Here is a 19163-nt window from a genome sequence, read left to right on the forward strand (position 1 = left end):
GCAAAACATTTTCTTCTCATCGAGAAAAAAGAAGAAAGAAATCCGCCCCAAAGCTTGTCATATTTTTCATTACGCGGTTCCGGTCACATTGATCTGCTACAATGAGCTGCAGTTTTGGTGAAATGCGGCTGCAGAGCGCTGTCCGATCATCACCTCTGTGAGAGCGCACCCGGCGGACGTGTCGCCGGGCGAGCTACATCATGCACGCATGTCCGTTCCACAGGGATGCATCAGCACTGACACGCTCGCGATCCGTTCCAAGGACCCCGTTTTTTGTCTCGCCCGCGGCACACCCCTACCACTTTTTTGGTCGAGTGCCCCCTTCCCCCCTGGGGTTACGCTTGATTCGATGCCAGAGAGAAGGTGGGGGGGTTTCCAGGGGTAATTGTTCGGCGGTAACTGTCTGGGGAATCATTGTCCTCGGGGGCATTTGCTGGGGGGGGGGGGTAATTGTCTGTGAAATAATTGTCCAAGGGATGATTGTCCGGGGGTAATTGTCCTCGGGGGTAATTGTCCGGGGGGATAATTGTCCTCGGAGGCTAAATGTTAAGAGGTGTTTGTCCGGAAGGTGATTTTCTGGGTGGTAATTGTCCTAGGTCCTGTGATAGGACCTAATGGTGATTGGACCCATGGCAACGATAAATGATTGTTAGCCGAAATGGGTTTAGACAAAGTGATAGCGAACCAACTGAAGTTAGACCAAATGGAACATGGACGAAAATGAGAGTGCACCAAGTAGTTATTAGACCAATCGGCCATTAGACCAAAAGGTAGTAGACGTAATGATATTGGACAAAATGGATATTGGACCAACTGAAAAAAATACAATTAGACTAAATGATAATAAACACAACGGCTATTAGACCAACTGGCTATTAGACGAGATGGTAATTAGACGAAATGGTTATTGGACTATGTTGATAGTTGACTAACTAATGGTAGACGAAATGATATCAGACCATGCGATAGTGGGGAAAAGGCAGTAGACGAAATGGCAATAAAGCGACAAATATCCATACAAAGAGTAATCCTGATTTCAAAATAATTTCATTCTCTTTTTCGTGTCTCAAAATACTAAGTAAAAGCATGTTTTATATCTTATCTGTAGCTCAAGTCCTGAAGAAAATACCGCTGTGACATTATGCGTTGCGACATGTGACATTATGCGTTAACGATTTGCTGCGACATTATGCGTTGCGACATGTGACATTATGCGTTAGAAAAACTACGACATTATGCGTTGACTGCGACATTATGCGTCGGACGCTCTTGGTATAATGTCGCAGATTGCGACATTATGCGTTGGTGCGACAATTGGGACCTTTCGCAATCATCACGGACGCTAGTATTAGGGTCCCCTAACACAAAAGTTAACGCTTAATCATACACTTGATTTTTAAGATTGATTGTGCATTACAGTCAATAGAATCAAACGTAGAAAACTGCTCTACGATCAATGCTAAGCTTTGTGTAACAGGGGGGTTACAGGCCCTACAAATCTGCTTTTCGTGTGCAAAATCCCTTTCCGCGACACCCGTACACGGCTGTTTCAGGGTGAAAATAAGCTTAGCGCCCCCTCGCGGCCCAAGTGCGCATATGCATTTAACGTTGTTGTGCTGCAATCTCTACAGGGGCGATGAAAAAATCTTTGGCGAATGTTGTGGCATCTGGCGCTGACACGACCAACTCTCTCTGTCTGTCCCCAACAGTTTATTTATTTCGCAAGAATTCCGTGGAGGAAACATTTTTTTCCATGTTTGAAGTCGTAAGTATGGCAATGGGATTATACGTTTTCTGTTTTTTCCATTTTGTGATGTTGTTTGCGTTTGCATAATCCAATGTTAACTCGCAAATCTGGACCTAATTATGGAACTTTATAAGGTCCAAAATGTAAAAAGTCCGGTTTGTCAGCATTTCGTATTTATTTTAGTTTTGTTTTCATTGCACTTAAGATTCATCTGGCGCATTTTTTCGTGGGACCCAACATTAGAATTTACTTTAGGTTCATTTTTCGATACAGCACATTCTGTTTGTACAGGATGTGGGCGCCGCTACCTCGGGTGAAGCCGGGCAGGGCCGGGTCGCGGGCCGCCTGGCTGTGTGGTCAGACACCGCTCATGTACACAGCAGCTCAGCTGCGTTTCGTGAGCTGAGGCAGAGCTAACCCAGGGAACTCCCGTCCGCGTAGCGGGCGGGAGCCCAGGAGCTTACCGTGTAATTGACCATACTCAATGGTCTACAAGGGTAGATTATGGTCAAAATATCTAGCAAGATAAATTATGAAAACAGAAATTATGCACTTACCACGATTAGGCCTATATGGATGATGGTCTAACGAGTGGCAGTTTTTCAGACATCTGGGCACAGACTGGAACCTCAAAAAAACGAAAAGTTTTCTCCTACCCCCGTCTCGATCGGCCATTTTTGTTATGAATTGCCACGCGTTAGACCTTCATCCATATACCGTAATCGTGGTAAGTGCATAATTTCTGTTTTCATAATTTATCTTGCTAGATATTTTGACCATAATCTACCCTTGTCCCGTGAGTATGGGTCAATACATGAGCTCCTGGGCGCCGGACCGCTCTGCGGGCCGGCGCTCCCTGGGTTAAGGCAGAGCTAGCTGAGCCAGACTGCCTGAGTGAGACTGAGAGTGCATTTGCTGTACATGTAATGATTTGGCTGCGCCTAATGCTGCTGAGTGCTAACTTTGACTCGTAAAAAAGGGTATTTCACAGTCTTGGTCTAGACTCTTATTTTCACAATTATGACAACACTTGCAATATTTTTGGCCATTTGTTTTTTTTTGCATACAAATTTACAGTCAGTGTTACCCATATCTGTGATACTGCGGCTATATTGACTACATCGCACTAGTGACTAGATTCAAGGCCAGCAGTGCTACTGCTAGTTAGCCTGGAGGACTCGGTGATCATATTTTTTATGATTTTGATATTGCCATTTGATCAAATGACAATATTATCAAAATCATAAAAAATATCACTGAGTCCTCTCGGCTAAGTGGTAGTACTAGTAGGCCCTATAGATTCTAGATATTTTAATTGATTTTTTTAGGGTGGGTTAGATTCTGCTTGAGGTTTGAGGTTTTTCCAGATACATGGGGGGGGGGGGGTATTGCATTAAAAATATGCTGTACTGCATAGAGTCTATACGGCGGGTCTGGGGATTGGGTTTGAAATGAAGGATTTTGTGTTTTTTTATTTCTTTAGATTTTTTAATTGATTTTTTTAGGGTTAGATTCTGCTTGAGGTTTTTTCAGATACATGGGGGGGGGGGGTATTGCGTTAAAAATATGCTGTACTTCATAGAGTCTATACGGTGGGTCCGGGGAATTGGGTCTGAAATGAAGGATTTTGTGTTTTTTATTTCTTTGTTTTCTCAATTTTTTAGTTTCAATGAATCAATCAATAACACACATTGCTACATTTATTCACAAGAAACTATACACACATAGGTCAGGTAGGCCCTAAATTTTAATTTTCTATTGTATCAGACCAAAATATACATTTATTATTATAGTTCATACATGATAGTTTATCTCTGCACGCGCTTCTTTTGTGGCATTTCTTGTTTACTAAATTTCATCATAAGATGACTTTCATTTTTCAAAGATCCTTTTATCTTTAATATAACATGTCTTCTGTGTGCACGTTTTGTACAGGGAAGATTAGCATAAATTCTGTTCGTCTTTTTTATCATCATGATAGTTGTTCTCTGGTGAAACATGTATTCAAAGAATTTCTTCTTTTGTTGATTTGAGTGTTGATACGTCATATTTAACTAATGTCACCAACATAATCTGAAAAATCTAATTTCACACATGAAAATGACATTATTACCAATATATTTATAGGTCTTTTTATTTTATGTATCCTTTCAACTAGTTCCCCTAGTCTCAAAAATTGAAGGAAAAAATATGTATGTTACATCAGAGGTTAAATCTAAATCATACCTATATTACATCAGATAAAATAAACATCTAAAACAACTGCCAGCTATTTTACTTTTTATATGAAAAAAATTAAAAATTATATCACACAATTTTCAGTAATAATCTACACATCTGTGACGTTACAAAATAGAATAATTTGAAATTTATGTCTCCAATATCCTGACTTCTACATTTAATCTTCTTCATTTGTCAGTTGCTTGGTGATGGAATGAGTCATTTTCTGAAGCAATGAGATGGAAGGAACCTTCATAGCATCCAACAAACAAGGATTTCTATGAGGCATTGTGTTTTCCACATTGCAGACCTCTGTATCACCAACTTAAATGAGCCTCCACCTGTCCACCATGATCTCCCCCAAACTTAATCCACACCTCTTCTTCAGGAATTGCCCCATCGTGAGTTGTGAGAAATCCATTCCTGTGGAAAGATGATGGAACATGAACATATGGGTAGGTTTTGATGATTTCTACCAATTAATAGCTTTAGCTATGAAAAAAAGGCTGGCCTCCCTCAACATTTTTAAAGATATTTCTATTACTCTTTTTCGTTTGAGTCTTCTGGTAATGCAAAATTTGAGGCCACACTGGTGACAATCGGCACAGTTTTAAAAAAATAATACAATTATGCAAGTGCATATCAAAATTTGCTCAAAAACTTGTTTTAGTACAAATCCAATGCTTTATTCTGTCTCCAGGAAAGATTTATGATTGTATATATTATTCTCACTTTTGATGAATTTAATCATGAATCTGGTGGCAGATTATAATATCTATTGTCATTTAAAGGTGCAAATGAAATGATCATGAATAATCCTTTGTGGCAATGTCCTTGAGATGAATTTATTGATTTCACATTCTTTATGATCATTAAAACTATTAAAAATAAAGCAATATTCTGGTGCTAACTTTTCTTTCTGTTTCTGTTGTCTAACCACCTCCAGTCTGTGACTCTGCTATGGACCTAGTGAATCACTGTTGACTGTCCATAGTTCAAGTGAGGATTGGCAAACCTGGTCATTTCTTGATTACCTACAGAATGCAATTGCAACATATGCAAAATCTTATGCAGGAATGGGGCTATAGCAGTGATGGGACACTACATTTGACTGTGAAGATCAGACGATGCAATTCCCGTTGGTCAGCCCCCCCCCCCAAGGAGCCATGCACTGCCAGAGATCTTGAGCCAGGTCTTCAGTGGTTATCCATTGATAAGAAGAACGGAGATAATAAAGACAGTGAGGTCAGTATGACATTAATTCTCAGTGAAAATTACCTATTCATCTGTCTGTACTGTGGACCAATTAAGGTGCCCATCATTCATCATGGCCAATGTCTTTGCTGCATCTTGTTATGTAAATCTCTTTGAATGACTATTAAACAAGAAGAAGCTTTCTTCACATGTATAAGCTCTAAAGCATATATACATAACAATTTTGATTTAATATTTTGATGGCCATTCATTAGAAGACACCCCCCCCCCCCGCAATTCAAATTTGGTGCTTTTAAATTCATCTGCCACTATACAGGTTGAAAGAAAATGCCCCCACTCACTTGCATGTACACACTGGTTCATGGCTCCCAAAATTTTCACCACAAAGAAAAGGGGATAAGAAAAGGAAAGTAAAAGGGTGAAACATATTACTTTCTGAATATTGTGTCAATTTCTATCACAGTTACTATTACTTAAATGTAAAAATTAGTCAATATGGAAGAAAATGCTTGAAGATGAGAAATCAAAGTGATTTGGATATCATAAGGAAGGGGATATATACTTTTTTTCCAACTATAAGTAGATCAACATCTATACTTGTAAACCATTCTTTAAAAAAATTATGTTTTATCTATATTTCAAAGAAATAAACAAGTAGTATGTTGCATTTGTACAGGTGATGAGCTTTGAATTGAGATAATTCTCTCATGTAATTCACAGTGCTAAGAATTTGCGTTACTTACTGTTCCAGGTATCTTGTTGATTTCGACGTGACCATCTTCCTAACGCTTCTTCCAAACAATGAACTGGAGGCTCTTTCCACGAATGAATGTTTAGCTGCTTCAAGTGTGATTCCAGCTTTTTCAAGAGCTTCTTGTTGTTCTACTTCTACTGGCCTTTATTGTAGTTAACATGTCCTGTGAATGTTTTTAGGAGCCCAGTTTTGCTACAAACACAGTAAACCTCAAGTTCACATATTGTTAAAAAACGGTCTACTTGTAACATTATCTAGGAAAAAGTTCTACAAATTGGACATGGTGAAACTTTTCATTCATTATGTTTTCAGTATTTACTGAGGTACTCACTACAAAAGGAAGTTGGGGTCAAAAGGTCAAGTTTTTGTTCAACTTGGTCACATTCCTTTATTTCTGCATCAATTATGTTCACACTACATCTGATCCTTGGGTAATACATGTACTTTCATTAGGATAATGGGTCAAAGGCCTAATGTTAATAATCAACTGCCTAATGTTAATAATCAACTGAAAATTACTTAGTCAGAAAAGGTGGTTTATTGGATTCCCTATCTTTTGCTTATAATTATTTTTTTTCAAATTTAGTATTTCTCCATCAAATCTGACAAATTCATTATTTTTTTATCAATAATTATTAAACGATGTCAGTAATAAGAGTTTTGAGAAACATGTGCAAGTATATGTACCAATATCCATGTGCAGAATATTTGCTGCAAGGTTAAATGCTACAGTGAAATTTTAAAGTCCGCAACCATAGGATACGGGAAAAGAGTTCTTGCAGCCTTTGATGTACTTATAAAGATCAAGATAGAATTCACCCAAAACATCTATTAGGTGTTAGTAGCTGAAAATATCCTAGATTAGTTCAGAACTATTCATCTGGAAGAAGAGACAAGTCAAAGCATTTTAAACAATTTCAAAACTTACCTGCGCTATATTTGTTTTTAATTGATATGCAGTTAGAATTGATCAAATTCTGATTGCAAGCTGACAAATTTATTTAAAAGGAGGGTATTAACATGAATGTATTTCAATACAAATAAGACATCTCTGGCAGTCTTGCCTGCATTATTATGCAATTCAATATGGTCAGAAGTTCGGTATGGAAATGGGTGGATAATGGAAAAAGTATTTGTCGAGTTAAATGCCAATAATTGAATAATATTAAATTCAATTATCAATAAAAAAAAGACTTCTGGAATGTCTCTCTACAGTTATTATTCATGACATGTCTAATTATACTACACTAGTAGGAAAATGTCATAATAATCTAATATTCAAATTGAAAAAAAAAATTTAGTTCCAATAATTTAGATATATTTCACTTCAAACTTTAATTCAAAGACTACAGGCATCACTTTTTATACGCCCGTCTTGAATGAATGAGGAAATCAACTCTTTTTAATATCCATATATTTTTATTGATCTTTTACAAACGTTTACGTATTTTATTTTTTATTATTTTTAATTTACTATTTCCTCATTATCTTATGTACATGTATATAAATTTTCTTTGCCAAAGTATTCTTGCCTATACACATATTTCTCATGTCAGTTTTTACAAAGGTTACTGTTTTTTAATGTTTAAAATATGTAATGAGTCTTTTTATTGTTTTTACTTTGTATACATGAACAATTCAGCCATTTGGCTGCGACTCATGTTTCTAATAAACCTTGAATTGAATTGAATTGTATGTTAAATAGTAGGTTAAAAACAACTGAAAATATGTATTATAATAGCAATGTATTATATTGTATCATATGAATTATGACTATGGTTTACATTTCTAGTCACTTAAAATGCAGAGAACAACGAGATTCAGATTATTTTTACAAATTCAATAATTTTGAGAATATAAAGGAATGAGCTACATGTGCATGTCATATCCAATCTAATCAATTACCAGTAGTCACTTATCTGATTTGTAATTTATATTTACTGTATTTTTAAGTCTTGTATCATTGCATAAAAAAATTTATCCACGGGGTACTGAATTTGCCAGGCATGTGAAGGTGAAAGTAATTTTTCAGTGTTTTTTTTTAATTGTTATGTACACTGTAATTGATATGCATACAACAATGATAGATAACCAATTTTTATGGCTGTGTGAGTGGTAGATCACATGAAATTTGCAAATATATTGTTTTAAAATGACTGATTTTTTCATATTCATATTAATTCTTTTTTTGGGAGGGGGTAGATAATGCAGACCTGACAAGTGACCATTATTTTCATTTAGGAGTTCAATCCCTTCTCCTTTCATCCATATTTCATAGCTTTTATAAAGTTACGAGGGTTTCATTAACCCAACATACAGACATGTAGAGATTGAACTTTACCTCCTACCTCAGTTGTTATACATGCTTATTAAAATATTATTTTATTGGAAGGTTTCTTTCAAGTAAAATTACGGTATTGTCTTGATGTTTATTTATATATATATCTGTGCATGTAATGTCACTGGAGGGCAAATTTTCAAATGTGGTTCAATAAATAGTTGAATGTGAATGAAACTCTATCCGTATCTAAACTTCCTAAAATATGTAGTAATTCACTGCAATTTTATTGTAAATTTTGAATGAAATTCGTTTATATAATCTTACTCTTTTTATAAGCAAGGGATGACCTGCCATGACTACTTGAGACATCTAACATTCTGCTGTATAATCAAGGATAAAGGCACAAGGGTGAGGCACATGTACTTGTATGCTGCCTGGCATGCTATATTTTGAGAATGACTCCTTGATTAGGCAGCCTTATCCAAATGAAAGGCCATTGTCATTAATACGCCACCCCTTCCTCAATTTTGCCTTCTCCAGTGCCCCAATTGCATAAAAGTTAGTATTATGGTAACCTTGTTATCAAATGGTAACTACCATGTTAACACTAATCAAAGCCAATCAAGATCAAGGACTCCATACAAGTTGTATTTGCATGGTAAATCATAATTGTAACTTTTTTATGCAATGGGGCCGATGTATATTAAATCCTTGATCACTGACAACAAACAATTAATGAAACGGGACAAAGGCAGTATTGATGAACTGAAAAACCAGAGTCAAAGGCAGGGTTGGAAGGGATGTCCCCCCCCCTCCTCATTTTGAAAAAAAATCTCAATTGAACATACTGCTAATATAACTATAGGCCTATAGCTAGTTTTAGGAAATTGCATAGAAAATTGTCATCTGCACCCACTCAATTTTCAGTTTTGCTCTTTGCACCCTCTTGATTTTAAAAATACTGGACCTTCCTCTGAGGTATTGTGGGGTTGGATTGGCTTGGGTATTTATGACGGTGGGGGGGGGGGGTAATATTTCACCTCCACAATAAGAAAAAACATAGTTTCCATTTAAAAAATTTAACAAGTAAAGTTATTTAAAAAAAAATCAGTGACAATGATACTAGTCAACACCAGGGGCTGTGAGGGGGGGGGGGGGGGCTGTGAGGGCTTTCTAAAACCATGTACAAAAACATAAAAATTACCATATAAATATGATTATTGCATGGTCAGCCCCCATTTTCAAAACTTCCACGGCACCTAACACCACTTTCCAGAAGGGGCGGGGGGGGGACTGCCTTATCCTCAAAAGTAAGATGGCCCCGGGGCCGGCCCCTGTCTCTGGATCTGGTTCGGTATTATCAAGTCAGTGGCATACACAGGGGTGGGGGTTACAGGGGTTAAACCCCCTTCAATTTTTTTAACCCTCCCACCCCCACCACAATTAAAAAAAACACTATTTTTTATATTCAAGTTTTTATTGAAGTAAATCATAACAATCACAATATTTACAAATGATTAGCATGATGGAAAAGCATAAAATCATGAAACATTACAAATAAAAAAGGCAGATTTAAGATTAAAATGATCTATAAGTTTTCAAGAGGGAAGCGCCGAGATAGAAAAAAAAGACCGCCCTTACTAAATTTTTTGAAAGACCCTTTTTTATTCAATTATTTATTTATTCATTTATTTCTTTTTTTTTTTTTTTTTGGGGGGGGGTTAGGGACGACCAAAAATTGAAGGCTAAGACTGTTTTTTTTTTTTTGGGGGGGTCATCAACATTTCATTCAGCTTGACCCATCCCTCTTAAATATTCCTACTTAGGCTACTATAACAAGTTATTTATTTTTTTCATTTTTTTAATGAGAAAGAGTTTGCCTATTTTTTAGAGGACCGCCAACTTAAGCAATTCATGCCATTGAAAAAATAGGCCAATGTACTCTCATGGCTTATATGATGACAGCTAGTTAGAAGAAATAATTTTTTTCCATGATCAATCATGATCCGTGGTACATGTACTTGGTATCGTCGACTCGATCTCCCATTCTAAAATAGGCTCTCCCCAGGATCAAGTCTAAAAAGGATCACAAAATGCTGTCAGACGAACGTGAATCGTTTTAGTTGCAACATTTCTCTCAAATTTTAATTATGAGAAGAGTAATGGAATAATTCAAGTAGAATTTTCCTCTAAAACAAATACATTTGTTCAAGTGGTCTCGCTGTGTTTGGTCCGGTCTTGGACCTAACGTTAGATCTAGACCCATTTCCGCATTCAAAGTGTGATCGATGACGTCCAGATAGTTTTGTTTACAAATAAATCGTAAATCGTTAGCGGTGAAGGATCGATTGCCAATTGGTATTTATAAATTTCAATGATTCAAATCTATATAAAGTAAATTCAACATATCGTCATAATTTTTCTGACAAAACTTAACAAAAAATATCTAAAACTTCTAACAAACTTATTTTTATTTGAATTTGTTACTTTATTCATGAAATATACACCTTCCAAATCTTATAATGAAACAATGATCGTGTTATAAGTTCCCAGAAGAAACTTGGCAACGTCAAAGACCGTATATGGTATTTGACGTGCATTAGTCGTACTGGGTAGCAAAAGTAGAAGTAAAAGACAACTAATGATGGGTTATTGATGCCGATCGGATATATTATTAAGCAAGACATTATATCTTTTGAGACGTTGAGAACACCAAATCGGAGTAGTGTTTTTCAAGATATTATGCCTGAAATGGTCGCTCTCTGCGAGTCCCAGGGGCCAGGCTCATTCGCGATTGCACTGAAAATGTCACTAATAAGAGTGGAACTTTCAGGATTTATGTGAATATCATCAAAATGATAAGGATTTTAGAAATTTGGAATGTGATTTCTCGTGAAATTTTGGAGATACCATATGACGATGGAAAGGAATAACCTTAAAAGGTAAGGCAAACCTCCAAAAATGTAGCTTTTTAACACATGTTGAATTGAAATCTTACAGTTGATCGTCGAGTAGTGTAAAAGTTGAAATAGCATATCAGCTGGCTGGGCAGCGCGCGAGGATTTCGTGCGCGCGTACTTGAAAGGGCTTATTTTGTACACAGCCTATGGGAGTGAAACAGCCGTGCGTACCGCATTCATGCATGTATATTACGACTGATGGCTGGAGATAATAAAATGCAGGACCTAAAATACATTTATGACATGGATAAGAAAGTGGTTTTTCAAACAAATCGAGAACATATTGAGTGAGGAAAATCTTACTGAATGAAGGCTTAAATATAGATCATTACAGTCCATCGAATCGATATTACATTTAATGTGGATTATTGGTGGGTCACTGGCAATTGATTTCATGGATAAGATCAACCTCTCCAGCCGAACATTTCGCATGCGTTGATATGTACACATCATATGCGATACCTTTGAACTCGTTTCCTTTTGTTTCTTTTGTTTCTTTGTTTCTTTTGTTTACTCCTTATACACAAACGATATGCCTCTCGCACACGATGTGAGGGGCATTATGTTTTACATTCCCCAGAAATGGGGATTAGATTCAAATTCCGGGGGACCACTTCCATTGATGAGTGGATACCAGGCACGACCATGGGGTTTCGAAAAGTACCCTAAACATGCTAAACAAGGGAAGCAATTCTTTTCCAGATTATGAAAATGCATCTCTTAACAAGTATTTGGCTTGTGAAACCCTACAAGTATTGGATATATATCCCTTTTTTCAGCATTTTAAACATCGTTTTGACACCCTTATAACGTTACATAGGCCTATATACGCAACGTACCTGCCCACTCTGTCCCCTTTTACGGGTGGTCGCTACTGGTATCCACTAATCAATGGAAGTGGGCCCCCCGGGCGGCCTCTCGAGCTCTAGGAGGAGTCAAATGTGGCTTTGGAAAGTCGTCCTCAATCGGATAAATCGCTGTTACCATAGTAGCAACCAGAATTTTGCACACGAAACGCATATTGAATGTTTCCGTCGCAGATGCGAAACGAAAAAAAAATCTCATGCCACACAATTTGCATTGCAGGACTGAGTTTTACGACCATGATGACGGGCCCAAAAAGTCCCTTCCAAAGTCAACTACCGTTGTAAATAAGCGTCCGCGTCCTCAAACGAAAGGTCGGGAATATCGGTTGTAACAGGGCCGTACTATACTAAATAAGGTAAAGCCGACGGCCGAAGGACCCGTAACAATAAAACATTCCTGTACTTGTTTAGGGGTTCATTTCAAGGAATATTTGCCAAGGGTATCGTTTTGTTTCCAATACTCGTTAAGGGGTGCATTTTCAGAATATGGAAATTACGTGTTTAGGGTGCTTTTCGAGACCCCATGGTCGCGCATGGTATCCACTAGTGAATGGAAGTGCCCCCCCCCCCTCCCCCCGGGTGTTATTTGCACTGGGTGTGACATCTGGTGCTGATCACTTGACAATCCAGAAGCTTGCTAGCACGGACTATACTAGCAAGAAACGCAAAAAACTACAAAGTCAAGAAGAGAGCAAGGCTTTGATGGAAATAATGAAGCATTCAAGCAGAAGGATTCATGTAGAAATGTCTCATCATTGCACAATATGAGTGGGGTAACTGCTCATAAAAAAGTAAATATCAATTTAACCAAGCAGGGGCGTAGATAGCGGGGGGGATGGGGGGATGCATCCCCCCAGAATTTTAGGTGGGGGGGTGGTGTGTACAATCATCCCCCCCAGGTTTCTGTGGGGGAAGAAGCAAAACTATACAGTAATAAAGCAATGAATGCTAGTTAAAATCAATCAATAATAATAGCAGTAATAATCATAACGTACAACAATGACAAACATGATAAAAATTGGACTTTTATTCAGAGTCAATCATCTTATATGCATTTACAACTTTTAAGTAATAACAACTGTCTTGCGTCGTCATATACAGTTAAGGATCGTTATTCAGAGTTTCACCAAGTACATTTCCTAATAATAATTATGTATTTGCAAAGGAGATAAGTTCAAAATATTTCATTACAGATTTAAGAAAGTGTCGCTTAATCACTCCCTTTCAGAGCAATTGCTTAACACATTAACACTGTTCAAACGAATTAATAAGAAATTACCTATACACATACACTGACCCTTTTCCCTGCTGGCCATGTCCTCAACCCCTACTTTGCAAAGGAAAGGTGAAAATTTCCAGTCTCTAAGGAGCGAATTAGTAAATGAATGATTTTGGAATGAAAGTGCAAATTTTGGATGGCCTCAGTGATATCCGAGGTTTTTTTCACTCAATATTTTTGGCGCAATGTATTTTGGAATTACTTCTACCAGTGATTTCTGTACGTGCGCAGTCTTCTAGGTTTGAAGGTTATAAACTGTTACATTTCCTTACCTATGTTTTTATCATAATCATCATAACAAGGTACATAATAAGAAATGAATCGAAATTATAACAAGTTACTATCTATACAGTTTACTTCCGACAACCCGGTAAGGTTTATTTCATTTCCATACTTAATTCAATCAAGCCTTTGTAATCATGGTAATTTTAAACAGAGTGTGCTAATCATTTTAGTGTCCGCATATCTGCACGTGGATAAGAAATATAATGTTGAGCTTTTTTTATTTTACCCCTATTACTATAATTGTAATTGATATTTTTTTTTAGTTATTTGGCTGTTTATTTGTTTATTCCTTTAGTTGTTGATTCATTCGTTTGATCATTAACAATATCGCTACTTTTAAAAGAGTATACTACTATACTAGTAAAATAAGGAATACTAGTTATTCTAGATCATGTTTAGCAGGACTGTCATGACCAAGATGATAACTAGACATCCGACAAATGACATTTCTCTTATGATCATCTTTACTCATTGTCATTAATCAAACAAAAGATTACTGCCATGAAAAATGTGCAAGGAAGTTTGTTTATTACTGGATGCCCTGTTTATTGCTGAAAGGAAAGTGTTCAAAAGACACACGAGATAATCCATGAGGCAGATCGTGTTATTTTGTTATCTTTAACTCGTCTGCTTTGGCCCATGATATTTTGTTTTTATCGAGTACGTTATCTCCTTCATTCTTTATATTTATATATTAATTATATAGATATATATATATATGTATATATAAATATATATAACATATATATATATATATATATATATATATATATATATATATAGATATATATATATAAATATACATACATATATATATATATATATATATGTGTGTAAAGTTATACATGTACAACAGCTTTTGGCAACTCTTTTTTATTTAAATATTGTAAGAAATGGATGAAGAGAACAATGGTAGGCGTAGCTTAAATCAAGGTTCCCCAGAGCTATCTACCCTTTGGAAAAATTGGTTATGCCGAAAAAATGTCTCTGCCGGGAATCGAACCCGGGCCCCCAGCTTTGAACGCCGGTGCCTTAACCACTAGACCACAGAGACGGTTAGTAGCTAGGGCGAGCCCGATCCGATTGACCGTCAGATAGACAGATTTTCGACACTATATCAATTATATATTCCTTTGTCGGGTGAAGGTGAGTTTTGAACAATGACAAGCCGCCATGCCTCAGCTGGATCAAAGCTATTGCTTCGATACAGTACACATATGGGAGAAGAAATACAAATGTGTAAAGTTATACATGTACAACAGCTTTTGGCAACTCTTTTTTATTTAAATATTGTAAGAAATGGATGAAGAGAACAATGGTAGGCGTAGCTTAAATCAAGGTTCCCCAGAGCTATCTACCCTTTGGAAAAATTGGTTATGCCGAAAAAATGTCTCTGCCGGGAATCGAACCCGGGCCCCCAGCTTTGAACGCCGGTGCCTTAACCACTAGACCACAGAGACGGTTAGTAGCTAGGGCGAGCCCGATCCGATTGACCGTCAGATAGACAGATTTTCGACACTATATCAATTATATATTCCCTTGTCATTGTTCAAAACTCACCTTCACCCGACAAAGGAATATATAATTGATATAGTGTCGAAAATCTGTCTATCTGACGGTCAATCGGATCGGGCTCGCCCTAGCTACTAACCGTCTCTGTGGTCTAGTGGTTAAGGCACCGGCGTTCAAAGCTGGGGGCCCGGGTTCGATTCCCGGCAGAGACATTTTTTCGGCATAACCAATTTTTCCAAAGGGTAGATAGCTCTGGGGAACCTTGATTTAAGCTACGCCTACCATTGTTCTCTTCATCCATTTCTTACAATATTTAAATAAAAAAGAGTTGCCAAAAGCTGTTGTACATGTATAACTTTACACATTTGTATTTCTTCTCCCATATGTGTACTGTATCGAAGCAATAGCTTTGATCCAGCTGAGGCATGGCGGCTTGTCATTGTTCAAAACTCACCTTCACCCGACAAAGGAATATATAATTGATATAGTGTCGAAAATCTGTCTATCTGACGGTCAATCGGATCGGGCTCGCCCTAGCTACTAACCGTCTCTGTGGTCTAGTGGTTAAGGCACCGGCGTTCAAAGCTGGGGGCCCGGGTTCGATTCCCGGCAGAGACATTTTTTCGGCATAACCAATTTTTCCAAAGGGTAGATAGCTCTGGGGAACCTTGATTTAAGCTACGCCTACCATTGTTCTCTTCATCCATTTCTTACAATATATATATATATATATATATATATAAAGTATGACCCAGCTAGGGATCATCCCCCCCAGGTCTAAGGACCTGTCTACGCCACTGTAACCAAGCAAGAAGTGTAGGGAAGGTCATCATGGTTACACGTAATCTACGTGAATTTTAGAGTAATGTGTCACGTATGTGTTTCCTTGAATATTTATAATATGTCGGATGGTTATTTGCATAATATGTAAATTGCATTTCACATATTCAGCTGATTATTAATGTATGGGCATTCTTAGTGATCACATATATTGATCTAGATTGAAATGTTTTCATAACTGTTTGTGCGAGAAACATCGAATTTTCCGGGGTTTTACCCCATATAAGGATGCCCATATATGGAAATGAGGTAGATTTAATTAATTCAAAAAATAAAATGAATTTGTAAAATTATCATTAGCTTCCGTTCAATTTATGTTGTTTTCTGCACTTGATTTCCAACATTTGGATTATTTTCCTTATTTGCAACTTATTATGGCTAATTTCCAAATTTTGTGATTGTCCTATGGTTGTATATTTTAGGATTATTACTATGGTGTTTAGAAAACCTTCCTGTTAGGCATTACCATGTTCCAATTTCAATAGACAATCTACTTGTAAGTTTTGAGGGATGTATTACCAGTATATTTTCTTGAATATTTATAGATATAGTTATTTGCATAATATGCAAATTACATTACAGACACTAAGCTGAATATTCAACGTCCTTAGTGATAGCAGCATGTACATTTCAAAATTGATTAAACGTTTTCAAGCAGTCAATGTGAGAAAATCACCAATAACTTGACATTTTTTCCTTGTAAGGATACTTATTTGCATATTACGCAAATGAGGAAGATTTATTAGCACTTTTGATCAAAAACATTGACTACAGTTATTTATCATGAATTTTCGCTCAAATTGAATTGTTTTGGACTCTTAATTTCTAATCTTTGGACTATTTTCCCTATTTTTCTACCTTTTTATGGCTAATTTGCATGATATGCAAATAAATTTCCACGGCTTGGATTTTGGGGGACTTTTAGTATGTTGTTTAGGGGACCTTCCTGGAAAGCATTGCAGCAGTGGAATATCCAGTGTTGCAAATAGTGGTGGGCCAAACCAAGGAGCTTCTAACAGTTAGAAGCTCCTTGGCCAAACCCTATATTAACTGGACTAATGTATACGTACATATTAAAGCGAGTTTTTATACTTTGGATAGCAAAATTTGTCAATTCTTGGCATCCCAGCTTTAAGTCTTGCGGAAATACTGAGGAATAACGTACGGGCGGATGTTAAGTGCACTTTTGCGTGAAATATCATCTTTAGCGTAAAACATGAAAAAATGTCGAAAAAGCACGCGTTTTGATATTTTGACAGAATATATTAAAGGTTTTGATTATCTTTGATACACGATCATTCTTATTTGGAGTTTCAAATTGTAGGTCTAATAAATATACATTTCATATTGGAATATTACACACACATGTATGGCACCTTCTTTTTCTTCTTAACGGGGAAGGTTGTGTTCGTGTGAGCTCTTAAGATTTTTCGTTTTTACCGATTCATTCGGCCTCTTCTGGTCCTATTTGTTGTTATGAGTAGTATTTAGTGTGTTTTTTAAGGCAAACTTTATTTGGTCCACCATTGTTGGGTTATAATTTTCTGTAAATTGTGTAATATTCAAGTGTTCTTTTTCTTGTTGTGAGTGAAGTGGCCATGGCGGCTGATGCTGGGCGGGAGGCCCGGGACTTCAGCCCAACAACCCTCGGGTGTGTTCTACCTACCCGAGTCAGTCGAAAGCAGGCGCGGATCCATTGGGGGCCGAGGGGGCCTTGCCCCCCCCCCTTCGGCAAAAAAAAAGAGAGGGAAAGAAAGAGAAAAAAGAGGGGAAGAAGGGAAAGGTAAGAAGAAAAAGAAGAAAGGAAGAGGGGGAAGGAAAAAGAGAGAAGAAAAGGGGGAAAGAAAAGAGGAAAGGAGAGAGGGGGAAAGGAAACGGAGAAAAAAGAGAGAGGAAGGAGAAAAAAAAGAGAGAGAAAGGGGAAAAGAGAGAGGAAGAGGGGGAAGGAAGAAGAGGAGAAAAAGAGGAAAGGGGGAAAGAAAGGAAGAAAAAGGGAAGAGGGGGAAGGAAAAGGGGAAAGAAATTAAGAGAAGGAAAAATATCCCCTTAGCCCCAGACAGGATCAGAAGATGCCTCCTCGTATAATCCATGTTGCCTTCGCTTCTTACCCCACCAAAGAGCGGGTACAAAAAGCTTGTATTGCCAAGTTTAAGTCGACATCTTTTAAGGGTAGCAAGATTTACGTGAGTGATGACTTTTCCAAAAGAGTTATCCAGCTTAGGAAGGAAAAGATGAGCAAGTTCAAGAGCCTCAAGGAGGAGAACAAGAAGCCTTTCTTTCACTACCCAGATCGCCTAGCATATAGAGGACTTGAAGGAAAGCTGATCTTTGTTTGAACAGTGACTGAGCTAGGTACACATTTTGTTTTGTATCGCTTCGTATTCATGAGAGGAAGTTTACCATTCAAGGATTTCATTGTTACATTTGTTTGTGTTTTTTTTAATAATAATACATGTATATTTACAGTACAAGTATGATATTTGTTTTTATATTATTCTGACCTATCTTTGCATAAATTCTTACATATTTTGTAGAAATCAGGTTGGTTGTTTATCTGTTCCAAATGTTACATGGATGGTGTAGCTTTGTTTACTATCTTAATCTTGCCTAAGAGACTGTCTGAATATATATATATTTTTTCCCGTTCCCCATTTGATTGCTGTGCTACTAGAGCCGTTTGTTGATTTGAGGCTTTGCTTCCATCTGGTTCAGCTGTGCGCTCCCCCTTTTCTTCTTGTTTTTGATGTCCCCCCCATTTAGTGATGATTTTAATACATGTTGTAAGTAGCAGAATACTCTTGTCTTGTTTGTGTGATTATTATGGCCTATTTCTCAATATTTTTATTTACTACTCTTTTTACTGTTCTACTGCATTTTCATGCATTGTGAATGTATTTCCATGGTCATGGCTTTGTAGTAATGGATATTGTACCTTAACAGTATTTTTATATGTATTATGTATATAAATTTACACTCTTTTAACTGTCGAGGGTTGCAGTTACGCAACTTTCGATAGTTGAAATTCAAGTCATAATATTTCACCTGCTATTGTTGTACATGTACGGTTATACATTCACTCTTCTTATGTAAATTTTTTATTTCTTGCCAATCAGACAAATTGTTTGTAAATTTTGTGATTTGACATTGATTTCCTAATAAAATATATAATTATAAAAAAAAATTATTTATCTACTGCTGCTTGAC

General features: G+C 36.9%; 1 long non-coding RNA gene across 1 annotated transcript; it reads left to right on the plus strand.

Moving 5' to 3' along the window:
- Positions 1–1566: 1566 nt before the first annotated feature.
- LOC121408108 lies at positions 1567–6161 on the plus strand. Its single transcript, XR_005968995.1, has 4 exons — positions 1567–1765; positions 4167–4422; positions 4914–5212; positions 5934–6161. It is a non-coding gene; the product is annotated as an uncharacterized LOC121408108 (long non-coding RNA).
- Positions 6162–19163: the final 13002 nt, after the last annotated feature.

The sequence above is a fragment of the Lytechinus variegatus genome, chromosome 2, assembly GCF_018143015.1.
Source record: "Lytechinus variegatus isolate NC3 chromosome 2, Lvar_3.0, whole genome shotgun sequence".
NCBI lineage: Eukaryota > Metazoa > Echinodermata > Echinoidea > Temnopleuroida > Toxopneustidae > Lytechinus > Lytechinus variegatus.